Source organism: Apium graveolens, chromosome 3 (assembly GCF_009905375.1).
Source record: "Apium graveolens cultivar Ventura chromosome 3, ASM990537v1, whole genome shotgun sequence".
Taxonomy (NCBI): domain Eukaryota; kingdom Viridiplantae; phylum Streptophyta; class Magnoliopsida; order Apiales; family Apiaceae; genus Apium; species Apium graveolens.
The window spans coordinates 110,134,852-110,149,160 of record NC_133649.1 but is presented as its reverse complement, the minus strand read 5'-3'; the positions used below and the strand labels follow the sequence as shown (position 1 = coordinate 110,149,160).

Genomic DNA, 14,309 nt, shown 5'->3' with positions numbered 1-14,309 from the left:
AAACAGCATTCTGTAACAAAAAAATGTTTGAATAGGGCCCCTAAAATGTTACCAAAGGCCTAAAGTAACATAAACCATGTGTTACAACTTTCGATGATACCTTAGGGTACCTAAGGTAACATATTAACCCCCTATTGTAACATAAACACCTATGTTATCTTAGGGTACCTAAGGTAACATAAATCAAACCTTTTGTAACATAAATACATGTTACCTTGGAGCGTTACAATTTGTTTTTAAAAAAGTGGGACCCAGTGTGGGCCCTACATTTTACTGACATGGCATACTGACGTGTCACGGTGATGATGTGGCAGATTGACATGGCTACTGGCGTGGCATATTGACGTGGCATGTGTGCGCCACAATGCTGACGTGGCATGTGGGCCTCACAATGCTGACGTGGAATGTGGGTTCCATTTTTTGTTATTGTAACATTTTATAAAGTTAATGTAATACTTTGCTAATTGAAAAAAATGAAAGTGTGTTGTTGATACTTATGCAATCCCAAAAACAAATTCATTAACACAACGATCTATCCCACAAAACCATTTCATAAAACCGATGTACAATTTAAATATACTACATAGATCTAATACATCCCAAACTTCATAATCTACTAATTACAAACATTACAATTCTAATTTACGAGAATCACAATTAAATTAAGTAATCTGGAAGCTACTTCAACAACACGGAAAAGAGATAGCACATGTTTCAGATTCTTCAGCTGTGCTAACAAATTTGGCTTCCATTTTATCCAATTATATAGAATCTTGTTGCTGCTCTGCCACAGGACTATTCTGTACCAAAAGTCCACTAAAGAAATAAATCACAAAGAAACAAAGTACATACTTAATTCTTTACTTCTTGTCTAACAATTCACACTTTAAACTAATTTGATCTTCTTACTCCTTGGTCTATACCTATAAATTAAGTATTAACTAATTAAATGTTAAGTTTGATGCTTGTCATGTCCATCAGTTGACATCTTACAGAGTCATAAAACTAGGATTTATAGAGTCATTTTCATAATCTGTAGATTGATCGTTCCTGAAAAATTAAAAAATAATAATAATTCAGGATGACAATAACTAGTTTATGACTTTTATAATTGTAAATGGATATACAAACAGATAAGGGTTTTACCCTCCAAATGGCCACCAAGATTTCTTTGCTTTCTGTTTTTTCAAGTAAAGGTCCCACAGTTGCATTGCAAATAGTTCAACCAACTTGGTTCTAGAACATCATTTTGACATAAAATAGGCCTCATATCAAACCACTTCCGAAATAATACAGGTGATTCCAAAAATAAAGGCAAACTATTTAATTTGACTTACTAATTCTGAAATAATAGTATAATAATGCCGCTACTCTACACATTCAGACTTGGAAACCGGTAAGGTAAACAATATAACCAGACAACAAAACCGGTAAAGTAACCGAGTTCCGGGTCACAAGACCATCTTACAAGATTATAAAAATAGTTAATTTCACAGACCTTATAAAAATAGTTATTTTCACAAGACCATCTTACAAGATTATAAAATAGTTATCACCTGTGTAACTTATTTTGTATTTCAGATGCCATAAACACACAAAGAGTAAAAGAAAATACCAAAAGAAAGCAGCAAGACATGACAATGCAGTAAATAAGTCAATTAATAGATACAATATTGTGGTGTGTGTTTTAATAAACAAGTCAATATTCTATTAAGTAAAAATTACTTAATTGCAACATCTCTACACTTAAACTAATATTTTTTGTTAACCAAGCTCTGGGTTACCAGTTGATCAAAGAAATAAATGACAAACAATAAAATCATCTTGTAAAAAGCAAAATTTATTCTTCATTTATTGGTGGTTATTGACATTCCAAGAGGCAACTAGGTAAATGCATTATATTTAGAACCAAGTCATTCTAAACATTTTTGATAGTAAATAAATACGAACATTTTTAACTTTTTTTAAGGTACGATGATTTTCATCTATTTTGAAAAAACTTGATGAATTATTCATCCAGCATAACCTTCCAAGCAATACTTGGGATTATAAAGCTAATATCAAAACTTTTTTAAATATTTAGTCACTTTAAACTGGTTACATATACCACCATTGCAGGCATCCATATGTCACCATTCTTCCATATTAAGCATATAAGTTGTTTCGAGTAAAAGAAATGACTTGATCCTTATATAAGATATAAAATAGAACAAAAAGAGGCATAGAATAAGAGCAGGTTGAAGGGTGTAGACTCTAGGTAGTTTAATTGTATTAATACCACAACATGTTTCTGACTTTCTAATCAACCGAATACAGCTTCACCTCTCATATAACATGACTCCGTAAAACAGGAGCAAATTAACCACTATATGCATTGAAATGGCAAAACTCAATCAAAACATCACGTTTTAAGAGTTCTTCCTCCAGTTTATTGGTAGCAGACACCGAATCCATGTCTTCTCCAGTCTAATCGGAGGTTGGTTGAACCACAGTCCTTGATTACATGTTAACCGTGACAGACCTGAGAGCATATCAGCTATTTTTCACATATAAATATAATCATAATGTAAGAGAAATTAGTTTACGTCTATTTAAAAACCAAAACTTGCATTACCACTCCAAGATTATAACCCAACCTTAATTAGGCTCTCACATACCCAATGTAACAAACACATACACACACATAACTAAATCTTGATTAGCAAAATACAGAAAATAGGATGGAGAGAGAGACACCAAAATCAACACTCAAGTTCCAACTGAACCGAATTGAAACTCCAAATCCATGCCCAAAACCCAAAACCCATACTCAAGCTCTAACTGAACTCAAAACTCCAAAATCCTGTAGTCAAAAACAATAAAACACAACAGTTAATTTTCATCACATAAATCCACATAATTAACTACAAACAAACACAAACACGAAACCGTAATCGCAACCGTAAACATATACATAAACACACACATCCACAGAGAGAAGAGACATAGAAAGAGAGAGAGAGAGAGAGAGAGAGAGAGAGAGAGAGAGAGGAGGCACAGAGAGAGAGAGAGAGAGAGAGAGAGAGAAAGAGAGACAGAGAGAAGGGGAGAGAGATAAAGAGATAAACACAGAGAGAGACATGAAGAGATGTAGAAATTAATAACACAACTTCACACACCTTAAATTCCAAATAAAATAGAGAAAATAAACAAGGACACCTTAAATTAAAGTAAAACCCTAAATTGAAAAATACATTAAAAATGTCTTGAACTGCAAACCTAAACACGAACACCTGAAAACAAAGAAAAAGAAAAGTTAAAAGAGAACCCTAAATGAAGCACCAAAGCCTCAATCCCCAATTCAATTGAGCCCTAATTAGAAAGTCCCAATTGAGCCCTAATTAAAAGGTCCATAATTAGATATTATATATATACATAATAGAGATTGATAATGTGGTGAAGAGAGAATTAGAGTTAAAGTGGTGGTGAAAGAGATTGATAAGCGGTGGTGGCGAGAGAGAGGTTAGAGAGAGAGGCAAAGTTGAGTGAGAGTCCGGTGTGAGAGTGAAAGACAAAGAGAGAATGTCCGCAAATTTTGAGTGTGTCTGAAATTTGGGCGGCTGGAGCCCAAATTTTACAGCTCTAAGCCCAAACATTTGACCCGCTCTGTGAGTCCAAACATGAGTTCTTTATTTATTTTAATCATAAAATATGTTTAAAAATTATATAAAAAATAATTAGTAATATATATTTTATTATTTTCATAATTTAAATAAAACTTATATATGAGTGTTTATGTGAACACTCTTGTAAAATTAAATTAAATTAATATTTGAACTTAAAAATAAATTATATTTATATTTTAATACCCTAAGCTAACATTTTTACAAGTATGTTACAAGCTGTAACACTTTAAAACTAATGTAACATCATATTTTTGGCTATGATAACAGAAAAATCACAATGTTATATTAGACAATATGTAGCATAACTAAGGTAATATGTTGGGATAACATATTTCATAGTGTTTATGTGATTTGGTCGTCATGATGAAATCTCAATATAAAGTAACCTGTTTAGTCAATAAACAATTACCATCATTTGAAATATGGCATCTGCGACCCCAAACTACACCAAGATCTTTTTAAGTTACAGTTCTAGAAATAAGATATTCAAATTCCAGAAATAAAATTTTTCATTTCTTTTACAACTCTTTTCAACAAACTCTGAAACTCAAAACTAAACCCATTAGTAAAACTTTGAAATGAAGTATACTATACCCAGTTATACGATAACACAACTATAATATATACACAAACAACTTTACATAATAGAAATTACTCTAGTTCTGCTAACCCTGGACCAATCATCTTCGTAATTGCATCCTTATCAGCCTTTCTCAAATTACGAGGTTAAACAACGCAAGTTATTCCTCACTGGAAGGTTAAATTTAAAATTGGAAAGTATGAGCGAAGGAAATGCTCAGCAAGTTCAGTATGACATATATATAGTCTTTTAATATAAAAATAGACATCTGCAATAGAGCAGAAAATTCAAAATCATAATTGTTGAACCCGAAAATTTTGTTAAAGAACCCAATAATTATTTTCTCAACTGTATTAAAAACCCTTTTTGATAATTTTGAGCGAAAATGTTTCAGAAATACTTTGAATCCTATTAAGGATCAGAAATTATAAAATAGTATTCACATGAATATTGTAAACAACAATATGAAACAATGATTATGAACTGAATCAAAAACTTCATTCAAAACCCCACTCTTGACATTAATATTCAGTTTGATATCAACGTCAAATTAGATATCAATACTAATCTTAGATGCTCACAACATGTCAGTACTGAAATATTGAAGTCAACATCAATCATATATATCAATACCACTTATTAATATTAACAGGAAATTAAATATCAACATCAATCATAAATTAAATCAAAACTGCTTCTCATATTTTATCCAAAACAGAAACAGTTGATAAATCAATTATTATATGATTATCAAGATAATTTAACAATTTAGATTAGAATCCACGAAATGCGGTATGTTACCGCCGGTGATTAGAAGCGGAATAACACTGGTATGCCGAAGCATAGCCAACTAAACAAAGGGGCACCCAAGGCACCCAGTGGCCTATCAAGGTATTATAATTAAGTATAATACACGGCTCACACTGGACCGCCGACACAGACTCTAATGCAACCATCCAATCTTAAAATATTTTTTAAAGGATCATAATAATTGACATCCTTATAAATTTTATTCCCCCCATCTCAAATGGTCAGGGGTAATCTTAAAACGAACTCATTTTTCTCGAAAGCTAAAGCATTTATCAATCCAGTATTTGGATAATTAAAAACACTAAAATATTCTGAACATAGAGTAGCTAAAGAGTGCTTGCATAATCAGAATTAATCATTTTTTATGTATAACTTATTTAACTATTCTGAAAGTAAAATAGAGGAGTAATACTTGCATAATCATAAATAAGCAGTTTGATATATAAAACAATGAACTATTCTGGAATTAGAATAGTATATGATAACTTGCCTTTGATTTTTAGAAGTTAGCCACACTCGCAACAACACAAATATCTCCTTCTGATATCTCATGATACCACTATCTTTTATTTTAAATTCTCGGATCTTCCGCCCTTGCAGTGTTGCAAACCCCATATTCAATGTTATTCGAATTTACTCTTCATCAATTCCGTCTTGTTCTGATCTTCTTGGAAGACTCGTATCTATAAGTAAAAGATAATACTTTAATCGTCTGCACGATAATTACTCGACGAACTGCGTATCAAAACTTTATCGTCTACCCATACGATAACCCACACATAATTCCAACAATCAAACATAAGAATATTATAACATGTACACACATAATTCATATAGCACATAATTCACGCTACACATAATTCAGATCATCACAACATTCGACTCGGTATGTTTAAAAATGAAATCAGTCAAATATACGACTTTTCAGTCAATACGCGACTCAAAAATATATACAAAATGAGTGACCTTCTGATACAAAATATTTTATGTCTTGAAAATATTTTTAATAGAAGCCGAATATTTTTTTTAAGTCTAAAAGCATTCGTTTCGTATTAAACGGACAAACGGTCTATTTATTACGAATAATGTTAGGAGCAATTGATGATATCAAGCAGAAACTATCAGAAGTTCACATCAGAACTTATATCAATGGATGATGATGACATCAACAGATGATGATATCGACGGATAATGATATCGACGGATGATAATGTCAATGGATGATGTAATCATTATTTGTCACATCAGTTGATCTTTGATAAGGAAAAGGAAACAGGAACTCGAGGCGGTGAAGGACTTTATCTCAGAAGCATTGTATAGGTTTCCTTGTTATTAATAGAATATGATTTCTTATGCATTGTGTAGTTGTGCTCTATATAAAGCATAGATTAGGTTCATGCTATATGCATTGCGACATTATTATATATTTCGCATAACCTAGCAGCTCTCAAGGATATTTGTTCATCCTTTCGAGAGAGTACGCTTGTAATCAATTTTTATCTGTTAATATAAAAACCGTTGATTCTGTTGAAGTTTTGTCTAATTGATTGTATTAACTGTATTTACCCCCCCCCCCATCTACAGTTGATTAAGGGACTAACAATTGGTATCAGAGCTTGCTGTTAATGTGCAAACAGTTTAAGATTTGAAAATCAATCAACAATGTCGAACAAAGAAGAAGAAATACCGAATTCGAAGCCACCACCCCAAGCCACATCACAGATAAGCAGCAACATGAGTAGGTATGAAGCAATCAAGGTGCCTATCCTGAAGATACATGAATATCCAATATGGAAAGTCAGGATGGCCATGTGTTTAGAATCCACGAATCCTAAATATCTAAACCGGATCTATGATGGTCCTCATAGAGCAATGAAGGTTGTTGTTTCTCTTACAGGAGAACCAGAGAAGATGATAGACAAAGATATGAAGGAATATTCTCCTAAAGATATCTCATCTATCACAAAGGATGCTAAGGTCAGACACATCCTGCACAGTAGTCCTGATAATGTCATGTCCAATAGAGTCATTGGATGTAAGATAGCAAAAGAGATATGGGATGCTTTAGAAGTAAAGTGTCAAGGTACAACAACTATCGAGAAGAACAGGAGGACTGTACTTACTCAAGGATATGAGCACTTTGACTCCAGGGACAATGAGTCATTAACTGAGATCTATGACAAATTTCAGAAGTTGCTGAATGACTAATCCCTTATCAACAAAGAATATGGTTTAGAGGACTCAAACTTAAAGTTCCTACTTGCTCTCCCTGAGAAGTGGGACTTTAAAGTCACATCAATAAGGGATAACTATCAATTGATAACACACCTCTAGATGAGATCTATGGAGTTATGAAAACTCATGAACTAGAGATGGAGCAAAGAAGTAAGAGGAAAGGATCTAAATCTAGACCATTTGCACTCAAGGTTGAAGAGAAGCCAAATGAGAAAGATAGGAGGAAAATCTACTACAAAGGGAAAGCCATGATTGTAACGCCCCCAAATCCGGAGTCAGGAACCTGGGTCGACACGCAATCCTTCAATCATGTGTAACCTGCATTAACTCGATAATCCAATAATTCCATATCACATACCCCCAATCTCACACACTCACAAGTTATAGCCTTAGAAATGACGTACGACAAGTATCATCTGTTATTAAAATTCAAATGTACTTTACAGGATCTCAAACAATTATTCATAACCTCTACATGAAGTTACAATAATTATGATTGATATCTTATACATATCTGATACTCTGGCACACCTGAGACAAGGCTGCCAGGGATTCTCCCCATGACTGCAAGCGACTAAGTCCCATACCGGCATACTGGTTATCTGTTGTGTTTTGTCATTTAAAGAAAGCAAGAGTGAGCTATAATGCCCAACATAATAATGTACAGTGTGAAAATGATTGTATGATAAACTCACATAAAACATCATATATGATAATTACGTTTTATTCAAAAATAGTTTTCCTTGGTGACACACACCTTCTCATGAAAACAATTCTTTAGTGGATTTTATTATCTTGCGAATACCTTAATAGTAAACCCAGCACCTAGGCTTGGGTTACGGTATTGCATCACAATTCCAATTGGAAGAATATGACATTCGTTGGAGCCACCGCATACGATGATCAGTCGTACTAAGATAAAAGTAACCTTTTCTACTAGTAGAAAGACGACACCTTCGTATCCCGGTTATCATATTTGCCGCATACAGGCTATGTGTCCTCATTTCGGGTATACACATACTTTGCAGGTCCTTAGGTACATGTTGTACCGTCTCCTACGGTACCAGTAGTCTATCCAATACACGAAGTACTTGGATCCTACCCCTCCCTTGTCCTTTAGGAGATCCTATCATATCTCGAGAACTCGAACCACATCGAAGTTCCCCCAAGAGTTTTGCTTGTTGATAGGCATAGCTTTACTTCATATGTATATATGTACTTCCGAAAGTTTTTGGAGGAAGTACTAGGGATGTGAGTTGACCGTTGTCAACAGATAATTAAATAAGGGGGAAAAGTTTCTCCTTAAAACTATATTCAAAATATTAAATAAGTCGGGATAATATTCTCCGACGATCTGAAATTATTCAAATGATTTTCGAAATCAGAAAGTAATTTAAATCCGGTTCTATGATTTTTAAATCATAAATAAACCCTTTAATAAATAATAATTAATTAGATGATAATCGGTAAATAATTAAACCTCGAATGGGTTTACTCTTGTAAAAGAATATTTAAAATAATATTCCTCAACTAGTTTATGTCTATGAATTTAATAATCTTTAATGTTTAATCGGGTTTGAAATAAATAATCGTTGGAGTATGCTTCTCCCATAATAAAGAAATAGGTATATAATGTTTATTATTCGAACAATAAAATATAGTTGAGGGAAGTCGTTTTAATAAAAGTTCGAGGTATTTTAATGTTTCGTAAGTGGATGTTGAGTCCCTTTAAAACGTACTATTATGGACTTGTAATCGTCCTATAATATCACCAGAATGATTCCCCAGGTTTTATTTTATAAAAACAAAACTGACCAACTCTAGGTCTTAAAACTTGTACATCACGTTCTACTATAGCCCTAATATTCTTAAATAAATCATCTCCGGAATACTTCCGGGTTTTCATCAATTTTTTACTAACCGACCCTCGGTCTAAAATATATACACGCCATGCTACTTGCTATCGTTAACGTTCTCAATTATAAACTCTTCCGGGATACCTCTAGGTTTTTATAAACTTACACCGACCGACTCTCGGTCTAAACATAATATTTCGAATTCGGTTATGAACATATACTAGAAATTATCAATAATTGAGTAATGTAATACATCTCAAACTTCGTAAAACAATTTAAAGCAATCTCATGCATATATCACAGTTTTGTAAAATATTCACAACACAACAGTTCTTAAAAGGTAGAGTTTGAAAACTTACATGGGTATCTCGAGGTGGAGGATGCTCTAGGTTCCGCTCGGAAATCTATAATCATAACATAATTCACTTCGTTAGGTCTCGTTCTAATTTACGGCTACCCGCACTCATGCGCTAATTATTATGCACCCTCCCGACTTATTTTATCCTTATTATTCCTTTAAGTCCGTATTCACATCATGGTCGCTTCATTTTTCAAAGAATCTTAAGTTCATTTTCATTTTCGCCGTCGTCTCTGCTTATAGATTCTACGGTTTCTAATCGCGCGATCTCGGCTCCGATATTTTTATAAAATTGAAAAATCATTATTTTCACTTGAAATATTTATGGCAGTTAGGAACCTAAAACTACCATTGAAATCAAGAAACCAAAGAAGAGTTACTATTCATACTATTCAATAGAAACTTTCTTGATTTTATTTCACCCATCAAACCTTGATAAAAAGGGATCATAGAATTATCTTACCTTAGTTTGGTTGTTAGGAAGCTTAAGAATTAATGGGAGGATTTATCCATGGCTAGAACTTGGAGATTTGATTTTGAATTCTTGGTTTTTGATGATATAGCCGAATGGAGTGGTTTTGGGAGAGAAGAAGTGTTGTTATGCTTGCTTCCTTGGTTGCTTCTTTGTTGCTTCTTGGAAATGAGGTTGTGATAGCTTGTAATTGATCTTTATTCTCTAGTATATAACCTAGGATTTATTCTTGTTGCCAAATCCTTGGATAAATATAGCTAGGCTTCCTAGTTTACAAGCTAACCTAATTAGCTTAGCCATTTAGCTTACTATTCATTAGCCCTTGGTTGATCATCCTATACCTTAGCTCACTATTTGATAAAGTAACCATGGTTAATTTCTGTTAGGTCACACACACTGTAGAAGGGGGTTGAATACAGTGTTTAGCACAATCAAATCGAATATAAGAACTCAAGTAACAGAAAACAGATTTTATTCAACACAATAAACTCTGTTACAATATGGAACTGTCCTCTCTCAGTGATGAATAAATTATCACGAGAGCTGCTAGAGTTACAAAGAATAATAACTTTGAAAATCGTAACACTTATAGTGTAAACTCTATGCCTCTGTTTATATACTACACAGTTATAAGATAATCTTCTAATTGATATGGAATATAATTCTGCTTCCTAAAATATATCAACTAGTTATCTTTTCTTCCAAGTATTCTATTCTTCATAGAATTCCTTCTTCATGCACAATTCTTTCTGTCTTAGTCTCGATCTTCTTTTCTTTCAATCAGCCGCCTGCCTTATCTGAAAATCATCTTAAGTCCTGATATTATCTCCTGATAAATATCTTCTGAACCTTAAGTTCTGATAACTTAAGTTCTAATATCTTAAGTTATGTCTTCTAATATAAGTGCTGATTTCCAGTTAAGTACTAATTTGTCCTGTTAGGTAAGATCTGAAAACTAAACACAAATCATTTTACACATGACATTATCAAATATATCTAACAATCTCCCCCAACTTGTAAATTAGTATAATATACAAGTTCAACAGATATTTAATGATGTGAAAAACATTAAGTACAAATGCATGAGAAGTTGACTAGATAACTACAACTTACAGTCCTTTTAGCTTTACCATCTTTAACTTTTGATAACAGCTTCAGTCTGTATAAACTTCATAATTTAAGTAGTTGTAGATCTTTGACTTGGCTTCAACTTTCAATTTCTTCTAATCTCTTTGATATCAGGAGTTGTCCTGAGATAGTTCATCAACAAACATCTCTCTACATATTCAAGTTCATTGACCATCCTCCTTTTAGCATCTATTAATTCAGCTGTATCTTCTCCAGTTTCAAAAATAGCTGCTCTGAGATCATTTATCTTAGCTTTTCTTATCTCCTGATCTAGTCTAATCAGATATGCCTTGTCAGACTCTAGATTGAATTCCACAGCCTTATAACCCAGAAAAGTAGTTATAATCCTAGCAGAGTTAGGCTTCATATCGATAATATCACCTTTGTGATCTTTGTACTTGGGACAGTATGTGCTATCAGACTTTACAGAATAAAGCTTCTTCTGTCTTTGAATTTGAGACTTAAATATCCTGCAACACTATCTATTAATCTGTCTTTCACTTGAAGTAGGAATAGAACATGTTCCAGTTCTTCAAAATACTTCAGTGGTATAACATTTTTCTTAATCTGGTATACCCTTCCATCTTTCAAAAAACATAACAAGATATGTTCTTTCAAGAAGGTATGGTAAACCATTTGTACAGATTCAAGTCGATTCAATCTTTCAGGAGTTGCTCCAACACCTGGTTCACTTACGGAAGTTGGATCATCGGTAGTGTTATGTACTCTTCTTTCATTAGAACTACCCAACCCAGATTTCTCTCTTGCTTCCTTTCTTGTAACAACTCTAGTTTCAAAACCACTTGTTGCATTCTTCAAAGGTTGAGTCTGTGTAGCTTTGGTGAATCCTAGTAGGAGTATCTTTGAAGGTTTAACATGAGCAATGTCAGAGGTTTCCAACTTGAGCTATGTCAGAGGTTGCTTGCTTCACTGTCATATCAGAACTTACTATATCTTGACTCTGAACAACATGAGCCATGTCAGAGGTTGCTTGAAATATCTTCTTATACATCAGAGTAAGATTAGAATCTGCTTCATCATCAATTATTTCTTCATCCATGACTGGCATATAAACCTTTACAGGTTTATCAACTTTTTCTTTGCCCTTGGACCTTGGATCAATTTCCATTTGTGATTTGGCCTTGGTTGCCTCAGAACTTGTTCTTTCCTTTATCACAATACCCTTAGACTTTGGAAATTTATTTTCAACAACAGAAGCTTCAGATTTTGTCTTGACAACTTCTGCTTTGAGTCTAGCTTCTTCTTCCTTTAGACTCTCAAAGTCCATTCCTGGATTTTCTTTAAGAAATAACTGCTTTGAAATTTCTTCATTAAGTTCTAGATATTCACCAGAACTTATCCTTTTACCAGTATCAGAACTTATTCTTCTCCCAGTATCAGAACTTGTTCCTTGACTTGTAATTCTAGCTTTACTTGACGAAAGTCCTTTACCTTGACCTTGACCTCTACCCTTATCAGAGTTTCCCTAGTCATCATTTCCATCATCCTTTCCTTTCAGTGTCTGAATAGATTTGCATTTGGACTTAATCACTTTCTCCCCCTTTTTGGCATCAACAGGTACTAGAAGAGAGACAAGCAATTCCACTGAGGATTGGATCTCATTGAGTTGATTTTGGTGAGAAGCTTGATTCTTCAGAATTTCTTCAATTTGAGTTTGTTGCTTCTCCTGAGTTTTCTCAATTTAGGCAATTCTGTCAAATGCTGGCTTGAAAAATCTTTTCTTTTCAAGTTTCACGTTCATATCTTCCTGGATCAAGTTTTCTTGAATTTTATTCACCTTGTCATGAGTTATTGAGTGTTGACCTTGAAGGTGCCTTGTACTCAATGCAGTAACTCTCAGTTATGCCTTGAAATCATCATTTATCAGCATTTCATCAGCTTTTGCAAGATGCTCAACAAGAATCTTTTCAGAAGGAACAAAACTAACTGAGTTCCATTCTTTAGTCCACTCCTTTCCTCTAGGAGTTTCACTCCAAGGTACTGGTGCTTCCCCTGTAACAAACTTCTTGACTAAATCAGCTTTATGAACAGTTTGTTGAGGTGCATATCCTGATGGACCAGCTGCATCAGCATCTAAATTAGCAGCAACTTCACCAGGAGTTTCTTCATTAGCAGCATCAGAACTTGTAGATCCTGCAGTATCAGCATCCTCTGATAAAATAGTAGTATGTGAGGCTATAGAGGCTTCAATATTTTCCTCTAAATTCTGATCTGTAACTAGGTTCTGATCAACATTCAAAAGTGATGTTGTTGGTGGAGTGAGTTGAATTGGTGGAGCTTCCAAGTACAAAACCTCAGGCACAATCAGGTTATGAATATCAATTTCAGCACTTGTACCTGGTTCTTCAGTATATACTGGATTCACTATAGGTGACATAGGAGGTGTAGGTATTTTAGCTTGAGCAGTTTCATGTTGTGCAGAAGGAAGTAATTCAATAACAACTGGTTCTGTTGAGATCAGAGATTCCTGATCCCATTCCTTAGCTGCTTCCACTACATCTTCTGAATCTGACTCAACTATGTCCCTATGAGCTCTCTGTTTCTTTAATTTCCTCAAAGGTGGAGACACTATAGGAGCTTTATCATCAGAATTTAATTTTCTAAGCCTTTTGAGGGGCCTAGAACTCCCAGTTACAGTATCTTTATGAGAAGAAACCTTCTCAGCTTCTACAATAACAGGTTCTGATATTGGAACCTGTTCCTCAGCATCTGATTCATCTCGCAGAATAATTCTCCTTCTCTTCTGTTGAGTCTGAGGTACTTTCTTAATCCTCTTGGATTAGGAAGATGAAGGCTGCACTGTAGGATCAGAAGGTTGAGGTTGAGAATTTTGAGGTGTTTGTGTAGAGGCGGTAGGTGCTGATGGATGAGGTTCTGATGGTTGGACATCAGGATATACTTCAGTATATTTAACCGGATCATAGGTTATTAAGGCTTGTTTAATGGATAAAGGAACTAGGAGGGGTCTTAACACAGCCTTCTTATTATCAGTAGATAATAAGTCATTAAAAGCTCTTTTAGCTAGTCTGAATGGTGAAATTAATTTACTAGCAGATTGCGGCTTATCATCACAACAAAAACTATAGATAAGATGACAGAATCTAGCAAAATAAACAGTATTTCTATCTTCTATCATTCTATCCCCAATAAAACCTAAGACAGCACTTGCATAATCAAAATTAGT

The 14,309-nt window shown here is 33.9% G+C and overlaps 1 long non-coding RNA gene across 1 annotated transcript; it reads right to left on the bottom strand.

Annotated features, from left to right (window-relative positions):
• Positions 1-540: 540 nt before the first annotated feature.
• Positions 541-3,625, bottom strand: LOC141712689 (uncharacterized). Its single transcript, XR_012571646.1, has 2 exons — positions 1,147-3,625; positions 541-1,050 (listed from the first exon to the last, which is right to left on the bottom strand). It is a non-coding gene; the product is annotated as an uncharacterized LOC141712689 (long non-coding RNA).
• Between the last annotated feature and the right edge of the window lie 10,684 nt (positions 3,626-14,309).